This window comes from Nothobranchius furzeri, chromosome 5 (assembly GCF_043380555.1).
Source record: "Nothobranchius furzeri strain GRZ-AD chromosome 5, NfurGRZ-RIMD1, whole genome shotgun sequence".
NCBI lineage: Eukaryota > Metazoa > Chordata > Actinopteri > Cyprinodontiformes > Nothobranchiidae > Nothobranchius > Nothobranchius furzeri.
In genome coordinates this window covers 38,433,960-38,449,008 of record NC_091745.1, presented here as the reverse complement: position 1 = coordinate 38,449,008, position 15,049 = coordinate 38,433,960, and the positions used below count along the sequence as shown (strand labels likewise).

General features: G+C 44.8%; 2 long non-coding RNA genes across 2 annotated transcripts; one reads left to right on the top strand and one right to left on the bottom strand.

The window, feature by feature from the left end:
• Positions 1-10,240: 10,240 nt before the first annotated feature.
• LOC139070062 (uncharacterized) lies at positions 10,241-11,591 on the top strand. The gene is made up of 2 exons (XR_011520714.1): positions 10,241-11,093; positions 11,442-11,591. It is a non-coding gene; the product is annotated as an uncharacterized lncRNA (long non-coding RNA).
• A 271-nt stretch (positions 11,592-11,862) lies between these two features.
• On the bottom strand, positions 11,863-13,801 carry LOC139070061 (uncharacterized). Its single transcript, XR_011520713.1, has 3 exons — positions 12,669-13,801; positions 12,348-12,528; positions 11,863-12,013 (listed from the first exon to the last, which is right to left on the bottom strand). It is a non-coding gene; the product is annotated as an uncharacterized lncRNA (long non-coding RNA).
• Between the last annotated feature and the right edge of the window lie 1,248 nt (positions 13,802-15,049).

Below are 15,049 nucleotides of genomic sequence, written 5' to 3'. Positions count from 1 at the left end.
TTGTTTTTTCACTTAACAGGTCTTTAGTTCCACAGCCTCTCATAGGTGTGGCAGTGCACTGCTAACCTTTTCTGTGTTAGAAGAAGAGGTGGAGAGAAACTGCAGGTGAGACTTGTTTGAGTATTTAGAGCCATTAAGAGAATTAGCAGCACCTAGAATTTACCCTTTTGGAGATTTTATCCTCGAAAGTTTCCTGACGGTCCTCAAGCTGCAAGATCACAACCTCTGAACATGAAGTGAAAAGAAGCGATCCAGTTGGGTTGCAGTCAGGATCAGGAAAATGTGGCTGAGAGTCAAAAGCTGATTAGATTCACACAGTGTGAGCTGCTAGAACCGGCCCAACCCCAAAAACCTGGGTCCCCTGCTCATGTGCACACACACCACACAGGAACTGGGTCCTGCCAGTAGTCCAGATGTGAGGGGGAGGAAGAAAAGTGGGGGAAGGAAAGAAGAAGAGAATGGAAAAAAAGAGAGAAGCTCTGAAACTGAGTACATGCTTCAGCTCCTGCGTGTGTTCAGAGCAGCACCCAGTTTTTAAGAAAGTATGAGGACTTATGTTATCTTTGCTTTTCCATAGGTGGAGGAATATTTAGGAAAAAATTCCTAGAGAGATATTTTCTAACAGGAACAAAAGCAATTAATTTAAACAGCAGGAGACAGAGCCAAGTTCATTTTTCATCAGTCCTAAAAATACTGATTACTGTTCAGCTCCATTTGTAAAGAACTTTCCAGTTTTAGCTAAAGTCTGGACCTCTTTTCCTCTCTTTTTCCTGTTAAAAGTTTCAGATCTCTCTGTGCAGTCCTGCAGAGGACTGTAAGAGCAGGGCATTCAGCTCCTGTCTGTAGGGGATATTAATAGCCATCTCAAGGCTATAGTTTGAGGGAAGCCTTCAGAGCCTGGGACTTGCCAGACTTCTTGATTTACCAACCAAACGTGCAATTATGTGTGTACCACAGAAATACCAGTTTGGGTGTGTTGAACAACCAGCAGAGGTTTACAGGGAATTTAGTTTGAGCAGAAATGCGATATGCACAGTTGGAGTTTGGAGGTTTATTATTCAGAGCTGCAGCTGTCAGTGACCTGAAAGACAAACATAATCAAACGTATGAGGATTCATGAGCGTGTGTGTGTGTGTGTGTGTGAAGCAGAAATGTTAATGACACACTTCAGCTCCTGACCTCATGCTAAAGCAAACCTGTATTTTTCATTGGTGTTTTGTGCAAACACCATGACCTTGCAAAATTTTCTGATTTCTGAAAACTCAAATCTTTTATTTTATCTAAAAGGGGAGCAGTTTGGAAAACACAAGGTGGCATAACGCTGTCACAAAGAGACAACCGCAGGGAAATCTGCTGTGACCTGAATCCTCCCAGGTCTGTTGATCCCACTGCGGTGCCGACTGGAAATCAAACCCTCGTCTCACAGCTGCAGAGGTTCAGGAATTTTGTTTGTCTTAGTCAGAAAGGAGATCAACGGCTTCCACTGGCATGGTAGCCTTTTGTGTGAGTGTGCCACGAATGCACCACACACAAGGAAAAAAAAGTAGAACCTCAATAACCTAAACCACTTCCTTTACATACGTCTCTGCTTTCAACCGCAGCGTCTGCTCCCCTCAGCAGATATGATGGGCATGAACAATCAGCCGGGGCTCTGTCTGACAGAAAACAAGCTCGGTCAAACATAACCACACATATTTGTTACATAGTGGCCTCGCTGCCTGTCCGAGAGTATTTTGAGATTCATGAAAATGGCACTGGGGGCTGGAAACTGCAACTTGAGGGGTGAACAGATGGTGAAATAAATTGGATTTATCTTGTTTAAATATTTTACCAAAAAAAGGCAAATCTTTAGAAATCACATGGCTTGGAAATAACTGTAGGTTATGGAATTTTATTTGTTGTCAGAGTTTTCCATAAAGCAATTCCGAGACCACGTCCTGGCTGTTTTTTCGCAGATGTGAAACTAAAAAGGCATTCGGGAACCACATGTGGGACTCAGAAGCAATTACATCTGCACTTTTGGCTCCGCTAGTGTTTTGATTGTCCCACTAGCAGACACAGATGAAACTAACTAGATTGTTCAGCAGTCTTCAACTTTCTAAAAATAATAAAGTAACAGTTTGCAAGCTTTGCATACATTTGTCATGGAAACTGACTGGAACATGATTTGAACCATAATTTACCCCCAACATTTTTTGTAAGGCAATATTTTGCTTCTTTCACCAAAACAAGAAAATATTAAATATATTTATTACAAGGTGGCATAAAAAGCTAAAAAATAATCTAAAACAGCTAAACCATCAGCCGATAAACATCTAGATTAGAGGATCAGAGCAGTTGATTATCTTAAATCCTCTAACAAATGTGAAAGTTGGATTTTGAAACGAACATATGTTTGCCAAAATAAATCTGGCGTTTGAAGGATTTGCAGAGCTGTGATTGTGGCTTTTGTTCCTATTTAATTTTTTGTGAGACTGCATCAAACAAGCATGAAGGCACACAGATCTGAGTGAGTAATGAAGCGGGGAAAGTACCTGTCTGAGCTGGATGGGAATGCGTTGTATTTTAACCTTAAGTGTTTAATCACAGGGTGTGAGTAAATGTTATCCTCCCACTTAAATACTTGCCTGTCTGCTGCTGATAAACGCTTACGTTCATACTTGACTAACGGAGCGCCGTACCGTCAGCTCTGATACATGAAGTCAGAAGTAATTTTGTAAAGCTCGAAAAGTAAGAGTTATTTTCCCCGAATGTTTTTGTTTAATTAGAGACGAAAAGAAGTGATCATTTGAGCATTCCCACGTCAGAATGGCAGCCCGGCAGAAACAACAAGAGGGTAGGTGTTCTGGGCGGTGTAACCCACCATAGTCAAAAGGAATGGAACATTGCATGTGAACATGTCCCACCTGAATTCTGCAAAAGTTCATGAAAACATGAAACTCTTCTCTTGTTGGCGGTAAGACGTTTCCTGTTTTCTGTTTTCAGTGTTGCACTATGTGTAGCTGTTTGGTGTTTGTGGCTTGCTAAAACTGATTTAATTTCTCTGTACTTGTCATGACTCCCATCTTTCACCCTCCTCATTTCACCTTCATTCAGCTCACCTGGTCCCTTTACCAAGCTCCTGACAAGCCCTGTTTCCCTGGCAACCACAATCAACTCCATTCTTCTCACCTGTTCCTGTCATCAGCTTCATCCACTTCACCTGCTCCTGACTCCTCAGCTCATCTCACACACCTGCTTCCCCTGCTATAAAAGAACCATCCTGCTATCCAGTCTCTGCCAGATTATTGAAAACTTTGTGCCAGTAAATTCTCCAGCCATCCACCCTGCCTGATCTCTGCCTCCGGACCTCGTTTTTCTCCTGACCCCTGCCTTGTACTCTGCCTGCCATTTTGACCTTCGCCTGTCTCCGACTCTCTCCAGCCTCGCCCATCTGGTAACTCCACCAAAAATAAAATACTTTTTTCTATATACTTTAACTGTGTTTGGCATCATTACGGGTCTTCTGAGTTCTGTTCATGACAGAATAATCTGGCCAAAAGTCTGACCCGACGTGGACACAGCACTTGGGAGTATTTATTTATTTTTTCTTCATACCTGTCATGGAATATCTAACGCTCCTGAAATTCATGGAACTAGAGAAGGAGCAGGAGTCACCATTCTGGGGAACGCGGCTGGCCATCAGGCCACTGCCACGCAGAGGTTCCACTCCTCCATCCAGGCCTGCTGCGGCTGTCTTGCGCAGCGGGTTTCTGACAACGCAACAGTGGCAGTCCCGGAGACCTTCTACTAGTTCATGGCCTTCACAAACGCAAGGTTTTGCAGCTACGATGCTCAAGCTTTAAGTCCCTCCGTCCCGTCCACGTCCAGCGGTGGTCCCAGCGGGCGCACCGTGTCCACGTCCAGCGGTGGTCCCAGGAGACGCACCGCATCCACGTCCCGCGGTGGTCCCAGGAGGCGCACCGCATCCATGTCCAGCGGTGGTCCCAGGAGTCTCACCGCATCCACGCTCAGTGGGGTTCCTACTTCTGCCTTTTGAAGAGGCTCTGCCTGCCCCAGTCCAGCGGTGGTTCCAGGGGTTGCATCGCAGCCACGTCCAGCGGTGGTCCCAGGGGGCGCATCGCATCCACGTCCAGCGGTGGTCCCAGAGGCCGCACCACATCCTTGTCCAGCTGAGATTCCACCTTCGTCCTGTCCGAGAGGCTCCGTCTGTCCTGTCCCAGCGGTGGTCCTGAAGGTCGCTCCGCATCCTGTCCCAGCGGTGGTCCCGGAGGTCGCTCCGCATCCTGCTTCGGTGGTGGTCCCGGAGGACGCATCGCATCCTGCTTCAGCGGTGGTCCCGGAGGACGCATCGCATCCTGCTTCAGCGGTGGTCCCGGAGGACGCATCGCATCCTGCTTCAGCGGTGGTCCCAGAGGACGCATCACATCCTTCCTCGGCGGTGGTCCCGGAGGACGCATCGCATCCTTCCTCGGCGGTGGTCCCGGAGGACGCATCGCATCCTTCCTCGGCGGTGGTCCCGGAGGACGCATCGCATCCTTCTCTGGTGGTGGTCCAAGAGGACGCATCGCATCCTGCTCTGGTGGTGGTCCAAGAGGACGCATCGCATCCTGCTCTGGTGGTGGTCCCGGAGGACGCATCGCATCCTGCTTCAGCGGTGGTCCCGGAGGACGCATCGCATCCTGCTTCAGCGGTGGTCCCAGAGGACGCATCACATCCTTCCTCGGCGGTGGTCCCGGAGGACGCATCGCATCCTTCCTCGGCGGTGGTCCCGGAGGACGCATCGCATCCTTCCTCGGCGGTGGTCCCGGAGGACGCATCGCATTCTTCTCTGGTGGTGGTCCAAGAGGACGCATCGCATCCTGCTCTGGTGGTGGTCCAAGAGGACGCATCACATCCTGCTCTGGTGGTGGTCCAAGAGGACGCATCGCATCCTGCTCTGGCGGTAGTCCAAGGGGACGCACAGGCTCCGGTCCAGCCCGTCCAAGAGGCTCCGGTCCTCCCTGTTCCCGAGTCGACGTCCACGTCTCAAGTCTCGGAGTCGAAGTCCACGTCTCAATTTTCGGAGTTGACATCCATGTCCCAAGTATTCCCCTCTCAAGTGTTCCAGTCTCAAGTGTCCCCACAAGTGTCTATGTCCCCACCAGTCCCAGGGTTCCCTCTTGGTCGTCCTCTTCTAGTGTCCCCTCTTGGTCGTCCTCTTCTAGTGTCCCCTCTTGGTCGTCTTCTTCTAGTGTCCTCTCTTGGTCATAGTCCAGAGTTCCCTCTGTCCCCTCAGTCTCCAGAGTCCCCTCTTAGTCCTCGTTCTTCAGTGTCCTCTATCCCCAGACTCCCGCTGGCCCGGCTCCTGGTTCCCCGTCGACGGCCCCCCAGACTCTTCTGGCCATCCTTCCTGGTCCCCCTCCTCCCGCCCTGCTCTGGCCCTCCCTCCTCGCCCCCCTCCTCCCGCCCTGCTTTGGTTTCCTGTGGGCGTCTTGAATCCGCCCTTGAGGAGGGGGGGGGGGGGGGGGGGTCTGTCATGACTCCCATCTTTCACCCTCCTCTGACTCCTCATTTCACCTTCATTCAGCTCACCTGGTCCCTTCACCAAGCTCCTGACAAGCTTTCCCCGGCAACCACAATCAACTCCATTCTTCTCACCTGTTCCTGTCCTCAGCTTCTTCCACTTCACCTGCTCCTGACTACTCAGCTCATCTCACACACCTGCTTCCCCTGCTATAAAAGAACCATCCTGCTATCCAGTCTCTGCCAGATTATTGAAAACTTTGTGCCGGTAAATTCTCCAGCCATTCACCCTGCCTGATCTCTGCCTCCGGACCTGGAGGCGAGGGTGTCGGAATTGGAGGCCTGGCTCCGCGCTGTTGAAAAGCCCGTAAACAGCCGTAGCTACTTAGCTGGCGCGGGGCTAACTAGCTTAGAACCACCCCGTAGCGACCCTCCAGCAGAACCTGAGCAGCCAGGACCTCAGGCCGGCTGGGTGACGGTACGCAGGAAGCATAGAACTCAGCCCTTGGGCCACCACCAACCCGTCCACGTTTCTAACAGATTTTCCCAGCTCAGTGACGCACCCACTGATAAGCCAACTCTAATCATTGGCAGCTCCATAGTCAGAAAAATGGCATTAGAGACTCCAGCAACCATAGTTAAATGTTTACCTAGGGCCAGAGCGGGCGACATTAAATCTTACCTGAAACTGCTGGCTAAGGATAAGCGTAAATACAGTAAGATTGTTATTCACGCTGGCGGTAACGACACCCGGTTACACCAATCGGGGTCACTAAAATTAATGTTGCTTCGGTGTGTAAGTTTGCCAAAACATTGTCGGACTCCGTAATTTTCTCTGGCCTCCTGCCTGATCGGACCAGTGTCCTTCAACTGCTGGTTGTCTAGGTGGTGTCCTGAAAACAACGTGGGCTACGTTGATAATTGGAAAACTTTTTGGGGAAAACCTGGTCTGATGCGAAGAGACGGCATCCATCCCTCTTTGGATGGAGCAGCTCTTCTTTCTAGGAACATGGTCAGTTTTATTAGTCCTCCATGACAACCCAGAGTCCAGACCAGGAAGCAGAGTCGTAGTTTAACCCACCCCTCTGCAGCTTCTGTACTGTTACCCACCCACTACCCCATAGAGACAGTGTCCTGCCCACGGCCAAAATCACACAGATTAAATATCAGGCTTAATAAAGCAAATCATGGAAATTTCATAAATATTAGAACAAAAACTGAGCAGAAAACTAGAGAAATTAAATGTGGGTTATTGAACATTAGATCCATTTTTTCTAATACTTTGTTAGTTAATGACTTGATTTGTGATAATCAGATCTCTTTGCTCTCTCTCACAGAATCCTGGCTGCAGCAAGAGGACTATGTTAGTTTAAACAAGTCGACTCCTTTTAATTATTATAATCATCATATTGCTCGAAGTACAGGGCGAGGAGGAGGAGTAGCAACCATTTTTCATTTGGACTCATTAATCAGTCCCTTACCAATTAATAGCTACAGTTCGTTCGAACATCTTATTCTTAGTTTTCCTAATCCAGATTGCAAAACTGTAAAACCACTCTTGTTTGTAGTTTTATATCTTCCACCAGGCCCTTACTCAGAGTTTTTGGATCAGATCTCTGATTTTTTATCTGATTTGGTGCTAAATACTGATAAGGTCATTGTAGTAGGGGATTTTAACATACACGTGGAAATTGAAAATGATTGCCTCAATGTAGCCTTTTGTAATATCCTAGACTCAATTGGTTTTACTCAAAGAATACATAGCTCCACCCACTCCTGCCATCATACATTAGACCTTGTGCTGACTTATGGCATAGAGTGTGAGGAAATAATCTTTCCACATAATCCAGTCCTCTCGGACCACTTTATATATGTCGATGGTCGGGCCACGGCAGGTGAAATGTTCCTAGCCTACATGAGGTGAAATTGTTTAATTGTTACATTAATATGTTACTGGACACTCTGGTCTGGTTGGTTAGACCAGTGTTTGAAGTGGAACACACACACACACACATGCTTACACACCAAATAAAATAATGCTGATAGCGTGGACTAGAAGACAGGTGATGTTTTACGTATTTAAATGATGATCAGGCTGCTGTAAAATGTAATCTCCATCCACATCCAGACAGAATTATCCTCTATTCTTTCTCTATTTGCTTTGCTCTTGTCTGGGCTGACGCGGCGCGCCTAGCGGCTGTGATGCACATTTTACACATTTGGAGAGGTGGGCTGGATGCTTAGCTTTTACTGGAAGATGTATTTTTATTTATTTATTTATTTTTTCAAAAATGTCGGAGATTTTGCCCCATGAATAACCGTAAAAACTACCGGTGTGCACGTACCCTTATGAAAGAGTCCTACGTTGAGAGGTAAATATTAGAAGTGCAGGTTCTGGTGCCTATAAATGAAAAATGAATGAAAATTAAATTGGGAGTTTTTACTTCATATTTTAGAAATAAAAATGACGGGGGCAAAATTTTATGACGTCTTTTAAAGAAATTTTCAAACGCGACCTGCCTGCTTCACTTAAGTCACTGCATATTAAGGTCCGTCCAAAATTACCGTGGCCCACCCAAAAATGGAAACCTGGCGCCGCGCCTGTTATAAACCTCTGCAAATTGTTGTTCTTCACTTTATCAAACTCAGAGTTTGTAATTTCAAGATGTAAAATTATGAATTCAGTCGAGATCTTCCCTCCCTCCCTCCCTCTCCTGTTTCTCCTTGAAACCTGTCGGGTTTCAAGGAGAAACAGAAGAGGGAGGGGAAGAAGGAGATAAGGCAAACAGAGTGAGTGCAACGTAGAGAAACCAGACTGGTTTGGAGGTGAGCAAAACGGCTGGAAAAGTGTGGGTGTTGAACGATCTCAATAAGAAAAGTGTGGGTGTTGAATCCCCCACATCCCCCATGGGTGCGACGCCCATGCTTGCTTAGTATGAGGATTGCTGTAAAGTCACTGACACTAGTCAGTGACTTGATGCAATTTGCTGGGTTCCTTATATAGGAAACATTTTTTTTTTCTTATTGGCTTAATGAACTGACCTGTATTGGAATGTTTATTATGTAAAGTGCCTTGAGATGACTCTTGTCGTGATTTGGCGCTATATAAATAAAATTGAATTGAATTGAATTGTTTTTTCTGTTTGTGTCACAAGATGCAGATTAATGTAGCAACAAGGAAATTCCAGAAAGGGTTTCATTCAAACCTGGAACCACAAAACATTACAGAACAAGACTTGGCAACAGTGCAACAGAACAAAACAGGAAGATCTGACGACAGCTGAACTAACCTTATTGCTTACCAACACTTATTTATCTCTGAGAACAGGTCAGAACATAACAACGGTGCTAAATCTGGGGAATAAACCCACTATTAAAGGTGTGGTTTTCTAGTTTATTCAATATGTTTTGCTGTGTTCTCTAATGTAAATCAATGCCTTATAAGTAATAAAAAAGCTATGATGCTCCTGTTCTGAGATGCAGAAGTTTGCTGGTGCAGAGGTAAGCTAAAAACAACTGATTCTTTAAATTTAGTGATGAATCGTTCCTGTAGAAACTAGAGAAGGCTGAGGAGAGATTTCAGTAGTTAGATTAAGGTGTTATAAAGATGAATGCACAGAGAGGAGATACGTTTCTCTTTTGGTTTTACTAACTGGACACTAAGGGTTCCTAAAAGTTGTGAGTCATGGCGGGTGGCACTAGCAACTATGTTGAGCGGGCAAAATGTGTATACCAGGGCAGAGCTAATAGGTCAAGCAAGCACAGCCAGTCTGGGTAAGCTACTTTGTTGTTTTTGTGTCTGTTAAAAAAGAGAAAAGTGGACACAGAGTGCAGAGTAGTCCAAGAAACATGGTCACCCTCCTATTTGACAGAAGTGAATGGGAAAGCTGTATGTTTGGTATGTTTGCAGCAGGTTACTAATCTATGTGTGTTTGTCTGTCAGTGTGTGTCTGTCAGTGTGTGTGTGTGTGTGTGTGTGTGTGTGTGTGTGTGTGTGTGTGTGTGTGTGTGTGTGTGCTCTGTCTTCTCGATCCCCTATGACTACGTTTACATGCAGCCAATATCCGGGTTATGATCGGGTTAAGGTCGGTATTCGGGTTTCTGAGTTGATCAGAATAACCCGTTTACAAGCATAAATAGAAAGAGTTACCCCTAACTTGCATAACCCGATTTAAATGCGGACGTTGGGGTAGTGCCAGGACGTATGGACCACGTCAAAACGCAATATGCGTCATATTTCGCTGTCTCTGTACTTTCGGCCGTCAACAAAATACATAATGTTCATACTTTTCACCAGACCGATGAACACAGAGGTTTCCTCGCCACTCCAAAAGTGTGGTGCTGTGCCGCGACTCGCCATGCTGCTCCCAACTTGTTGTTTACTTCCGGTGTTCTGGTGCATACAAGACGTCTCGCTACTCAAAAGACCAAGATTCCTTGCGAACAGAGCATGCGCAGAACACACGCTTTGATGGGGATATCCCGATATGCGTTTACACGACCAAACATTCGGGTTAGAAAAGGGTTACCCCAGGTGTAGTAACCGGGTTTTTAAAAACCCGGTTATGAGCATATCCAGGTTTTTGGCGGTGTTTACATGGCCGTGCGGAACCGGGTTATTGTGAATATTCGGGTTTTAAAAGGGTTACTGGCTGCATGTTGTTGGGGTTATTAGGAGCGAGTAATTAGTAATTAATTAATTACTTTTGGATTCTTCAATAAATTCTGTAAATATGGGAATATTTACTGATTTATTAATTAATTAAGATATTCTTAGATATACGGGGCACCATTCCCCTTTAACCGGGGAAAAATTGAATCCAAAACTCTTATCAGTCTTTCTTGAAGTTCGTAGAATCCTCGGAGCAGAGACTTCTCTTCGACACAACAAAGCTACTGGAGACGAAAATCTGAATTTTATAACGTTTAATTAACAATTTGTCAAATGAATAAACAGTGGCATAAATGAATAATAACCATGTGATATAATAAAAGGATGTATATTCAAAATAATGTTCAAGGTGTTTTGTGTGTATGTATGTGTGTGTGTGTTTCTAAAATGGAGTCTGTATGCAAGATGGCTGACCCCTTTGTCTGGCTAAAGTGTGGGTGGCAACTTGCACTTTAACTTCCAAGGCACTTAGAATCATAAGTAACTTAACCTTAAATTCACTCAAAACATTTCAAAGAATCATGAAACAACACAAAAGATTAATCACGAATAATATATTTTAGTTTAACCACGTGGCCAAGCAGAAAACATTTAAAGAGCGGGTCAATTGAGCCTCGGAGTCCTTCTCCACCCACGTATCAATTTTAAAAAATGCAACATTAGTAGGCGTTGCCTGGAGGACCGAGAGGGCGGAGCCGCGGCAGTGACGAAGACGATGGCTAACTAGACGAAGCTAGCTCCCTTCACTCTGAGCAGTTGATAGAAGTGGAGGATGTTTCTCCCCCTCCTTACAGACACTCGAGAAGAAAGGGACCAAGTCTATTTGGAGGAGACAAGCGGACCTGAGTCTTATTGTTTTGAGCTTGTGAGTTGCCTGAAACTCCCAGAACCGACCCAACAGAATCACCTCTGAAAGGTAAGTAGCCGTTAGCCATAGCATTGGATTAGCTGCAGGGTTTGTCTCCACGGCCCCAAAAAGCTAGTATTCAGCATGTTTTAGAGGTTTATCTGCTTCAGCACACCTGGTTTTAATCAGCAACAAATAGCTGAGCTGCTTAACAGCTAATCTAACCTGTTAAAGCAGGAAAATCCACTGAAACATGCTGGATAGCTCTCCGGTAGCCCTGGGCTCAAGGTACAGTCTGCTGCATATAAAGTTATGAAAATACCCCATGAGAAAATTATTCTGTAATGTGTTCAGCCCACTAAAACTGCCCTGATTTCTTTATTTATTTACTAATAACAGCTGCTCTCTCGGTTCTAGGTCCTCTGGTGTCTGCAGCTGGTCTCTGGTGTCTGCAGCTGGTCTCCTCTGCTGGTGTCCTCAGGATCAGGAACTTCCAGAAGAATGTGCCTTTCAATGACTCTTTCCCCCTTATTTGTTATATTAATTAAATAAATCTCAATTTATATATTTCCTGTTTTTGTTCATGTCCATAAATACTTAAACATGCTTGAAATTAGAACGAGCTTTTAACAGTGAGGTGCTAGTTTAATTAATCACAATAGCTAGTTAAACATGCAACAAAAATGTGATATTCAATGTAATTTATAAATATCCATTAAAATATCAAAACTGGAATCTAAATGAGATATTTGGCAGCACAAAAACTTGTCAAACACAATATTAATTATAATAATTGTAGGCAGACAGGAGACAGAGCTGATGGAGGTTCTCAGTCATCGAAGGATGGCTGAAGGCTTTCCAGGAACAGGAGATGTGGTGTTGTCTCTTCTCTCTCTATTCTGCCAGATGAGCTGATAGGTTACAGGTGTGTGAGGACATCCTCATGCTGTCATAACCAGATGACAGGAGTTATCAGGTGATCAGCCAGGCTAATGAGATGCAGAAAGAAAACAAATTCAGGACAGTGTACAATATGTGGTGTTGCTCACCTTATGTGCTCTTATAGAATATTAATGTGTGCATGCCTCATGGTGTAGAGTCCATATTTTGCTGAATGTCCTGCAATAATGCAGGTTATTAGTTAATTTACTTTTGATAGCAAAAACAAAATATTTAATGTAAAAGTTATTTTCCAGGAGAATCAGCTTACACGTCACCACCAAGTGTCACGGGCAGAATCAGTAGCCTCCGTCATGATGTAATCACATACTTCTTTAATTGTTAATATCTTAAAAATTCTGAAATCTTTTAATTTTTTTTTACCTTGAACAGTTCACTGAGCTTGCACTGTCACTGAGGTGGAAGCTGGAATCAACAGCAGACACCTCACACCTTGGTCTTTTCAGGGGGTCTGGACGCTCTGGGACCTTCTGGAAGATGAATTTTCATCATGGTCCCCGTGGGTCACCAGACACACTGCGGCTGTGAACTCCATTCTGGCTGGCTATGTAAAAACAAAGAAGCAGCACATTTATAAATGTTTAAAAGAGCATAAAATCACGTGTAAAAATAATCTGTAAAACAAATTAAAACTAGAAGGTGATAATAAAATGTTTGCATAGAAGATTATTAAAAATAATTCACCTTTGCTACAGGGAAGGTTTCACATCAGCCTGGACAAGTACATTCATGCAGCTAAATCAGTCTGACAGCCAGTGTCTTGGGTAGATTTAGCCTGAAAAAAAAAATAGAAGCACATTGTTGTTGGAGTTTATAGTCAGATAATATACAAAAGAATCTCCTATATAGGCGCTTTATAACATTCCTAGTGTGTGATCGTTGTTATAACGTAAAAGTCAGTCACATATGATGTGGAGAGCCTGAAATGCGACCTCCTGAACAGAATTCCTCACAGAACCGGGTCACAAGCTGGATTTCACGCTGTAATGCTGTCAACAAGTGCTGCGTCAGTTAGAGTCACTGTTGCAGAATTGCCGACTGACTAGCTAAAGGAAGTGAACCACGTCTCTCAGACTTTGCATTTAGGTAGGGAATTGTCTTTAGAAGATGTTAAAACGTTTATTTAGCTGACTCACCTCAGACTGGAGCCCGCCGTGGTGGGGGAGCAGAGTCGGTGGGCTGCATCTAAATCGCGGAAGAGCCACGGTGGGCACAGCCTCCCTCTTCAAACGGAGACGTGCAGAATCGCGGGTAAAATGCCCACAGAGTCACCGCAACCATACTACACTACACCTACTCACCAATACTAAGACGATATGGAACACTAAACCCGAAATACTTTCCCAATTACACTAACAGCCAAACACTAACTAAACTATAATATACAACAGCCAAGCTAACACTAAATAAGTATTTATAACACTAAAAGATATGCTAAAGACTAGGATATGCTAATGCTATATGCTAATGCTGAACTACCGCTGACCTCCTACACTCGCTTGCAAATCCAACTCCCACTCGCCACAGGGCGTGGCCGAGACGCTCGTTGCTTTTATAACTTTGGCACGGAGCTGCTACGTAGTACTCTACTGGTTTACGTAGTACTTTACTCTTTAGCCATTGGCTAAAATTTATTCAAAATGACTCAAATTCTATGTTTTCAGCTGAAGGTGGCGCATTACTGTGGTTTTTAGACAGAATTTTTAATTTTTAAAGAAAATGCACCAAAATGCTAAAATAAAGAATGCACACATTTAAAACACTATTAGACACTCATTTATACAGTTCATCAGCAAAAAAAAGTTAATTTAGACGTTACTTGCTCTTTAAAGATACCAAACAATGATTAATAAGCAGTTTATTCTTTCAAAGTGACCCGACGGACGTGTTTGGGAACGAAAGAGGAAAACACGAAGCTACTTTTAAGCAATAGACGCGGTTTATTGCTTATTCTGGACTATAGAGGAAACGGGAGAAGGAAAGAATGAGAGAAAGAGATGAGTTTCTGATCACCAGAACAGCAAGGCGTCCCCGCTGTTTGATTTGACGGTTCTCCGTGTTTCTCCGCAGTTTGGCGTCGTCCGTCGGTTTGATGCTTTCTCCGTTGTTTACCTCCACGAGTGTTTCTCCAACGGGCTGGACACAAAGAGAACGAAGTTTCTTTTGGGCTGAGTTTGACAACTTACAGCGTCTCTGAGAGTTGGATGGAGCTCCGCTCGTTCCCAGTCAGGTCCCGATGGAGTTGGAGTGGTTTCCAGCGGTCGCGTGGCTCAATCTTGGGCACTTAGAGCTTCCGCGTGCTCAAGTTGTCGGAGCGTTCGACAAGCGTGTCCTTACCGCCAGGTATCCTGGGCAAAAGAACGAGGTTCCTTTGTCTCTGCTGAAGATTTATGGTCTTAGTTCGCGGGAAAAGCTCCACGGCCTCCCGCACATGCGCAGAACGTGTTTCTGGTATTAGGCGGTGACATCATCCCAATGCTTCCGTGTGCAAAGCATCATGGGAAATGAAGTTTCTTGGCGCTGATGTGATTATTTGCTTTTCAGAGCAATTTAAGCACAGTCATTTTGGAGAAAATCACTGCATAGTAATTTCCTCATGAGGTCAGACCCTCAACAATGTAAACGCACTCAGTGAGTCATGGTGGATGGCTGCTACTGAGCCAGGATCCTCTGGAGGTTATGTTGAAAGGGAGTTTTCCTCTCCACTGTCGCTGCATGCTTGCTTAGTATGAGGATTGCTGTAAAGACTCTGACACTAGTCAGTGACTCGATGCAACCTGTTGGGTTCCTTATATAGGAAACATTTTTCTGATTGGCTTAATGAACTGGACTATAGTGAGAAGTGCCGTGAGGCGACTCTTGTGATTTGGCGCTTTATAATGGGATCTGTTTATTTCAGGTGTTGGCAGTTAATAGAAAGTTTGGAGATTCTGATGTATTTTATCTGTTTTGAAAAGGAACTATTCAAATGGAACGCATAGCACTGGGGCTTAGCTAACTGCAACAGGAAATGAGAAAAGTAGCTGTTAAAACTTCCCACAAGCCCATTCTTCAAAAGAAAGTGA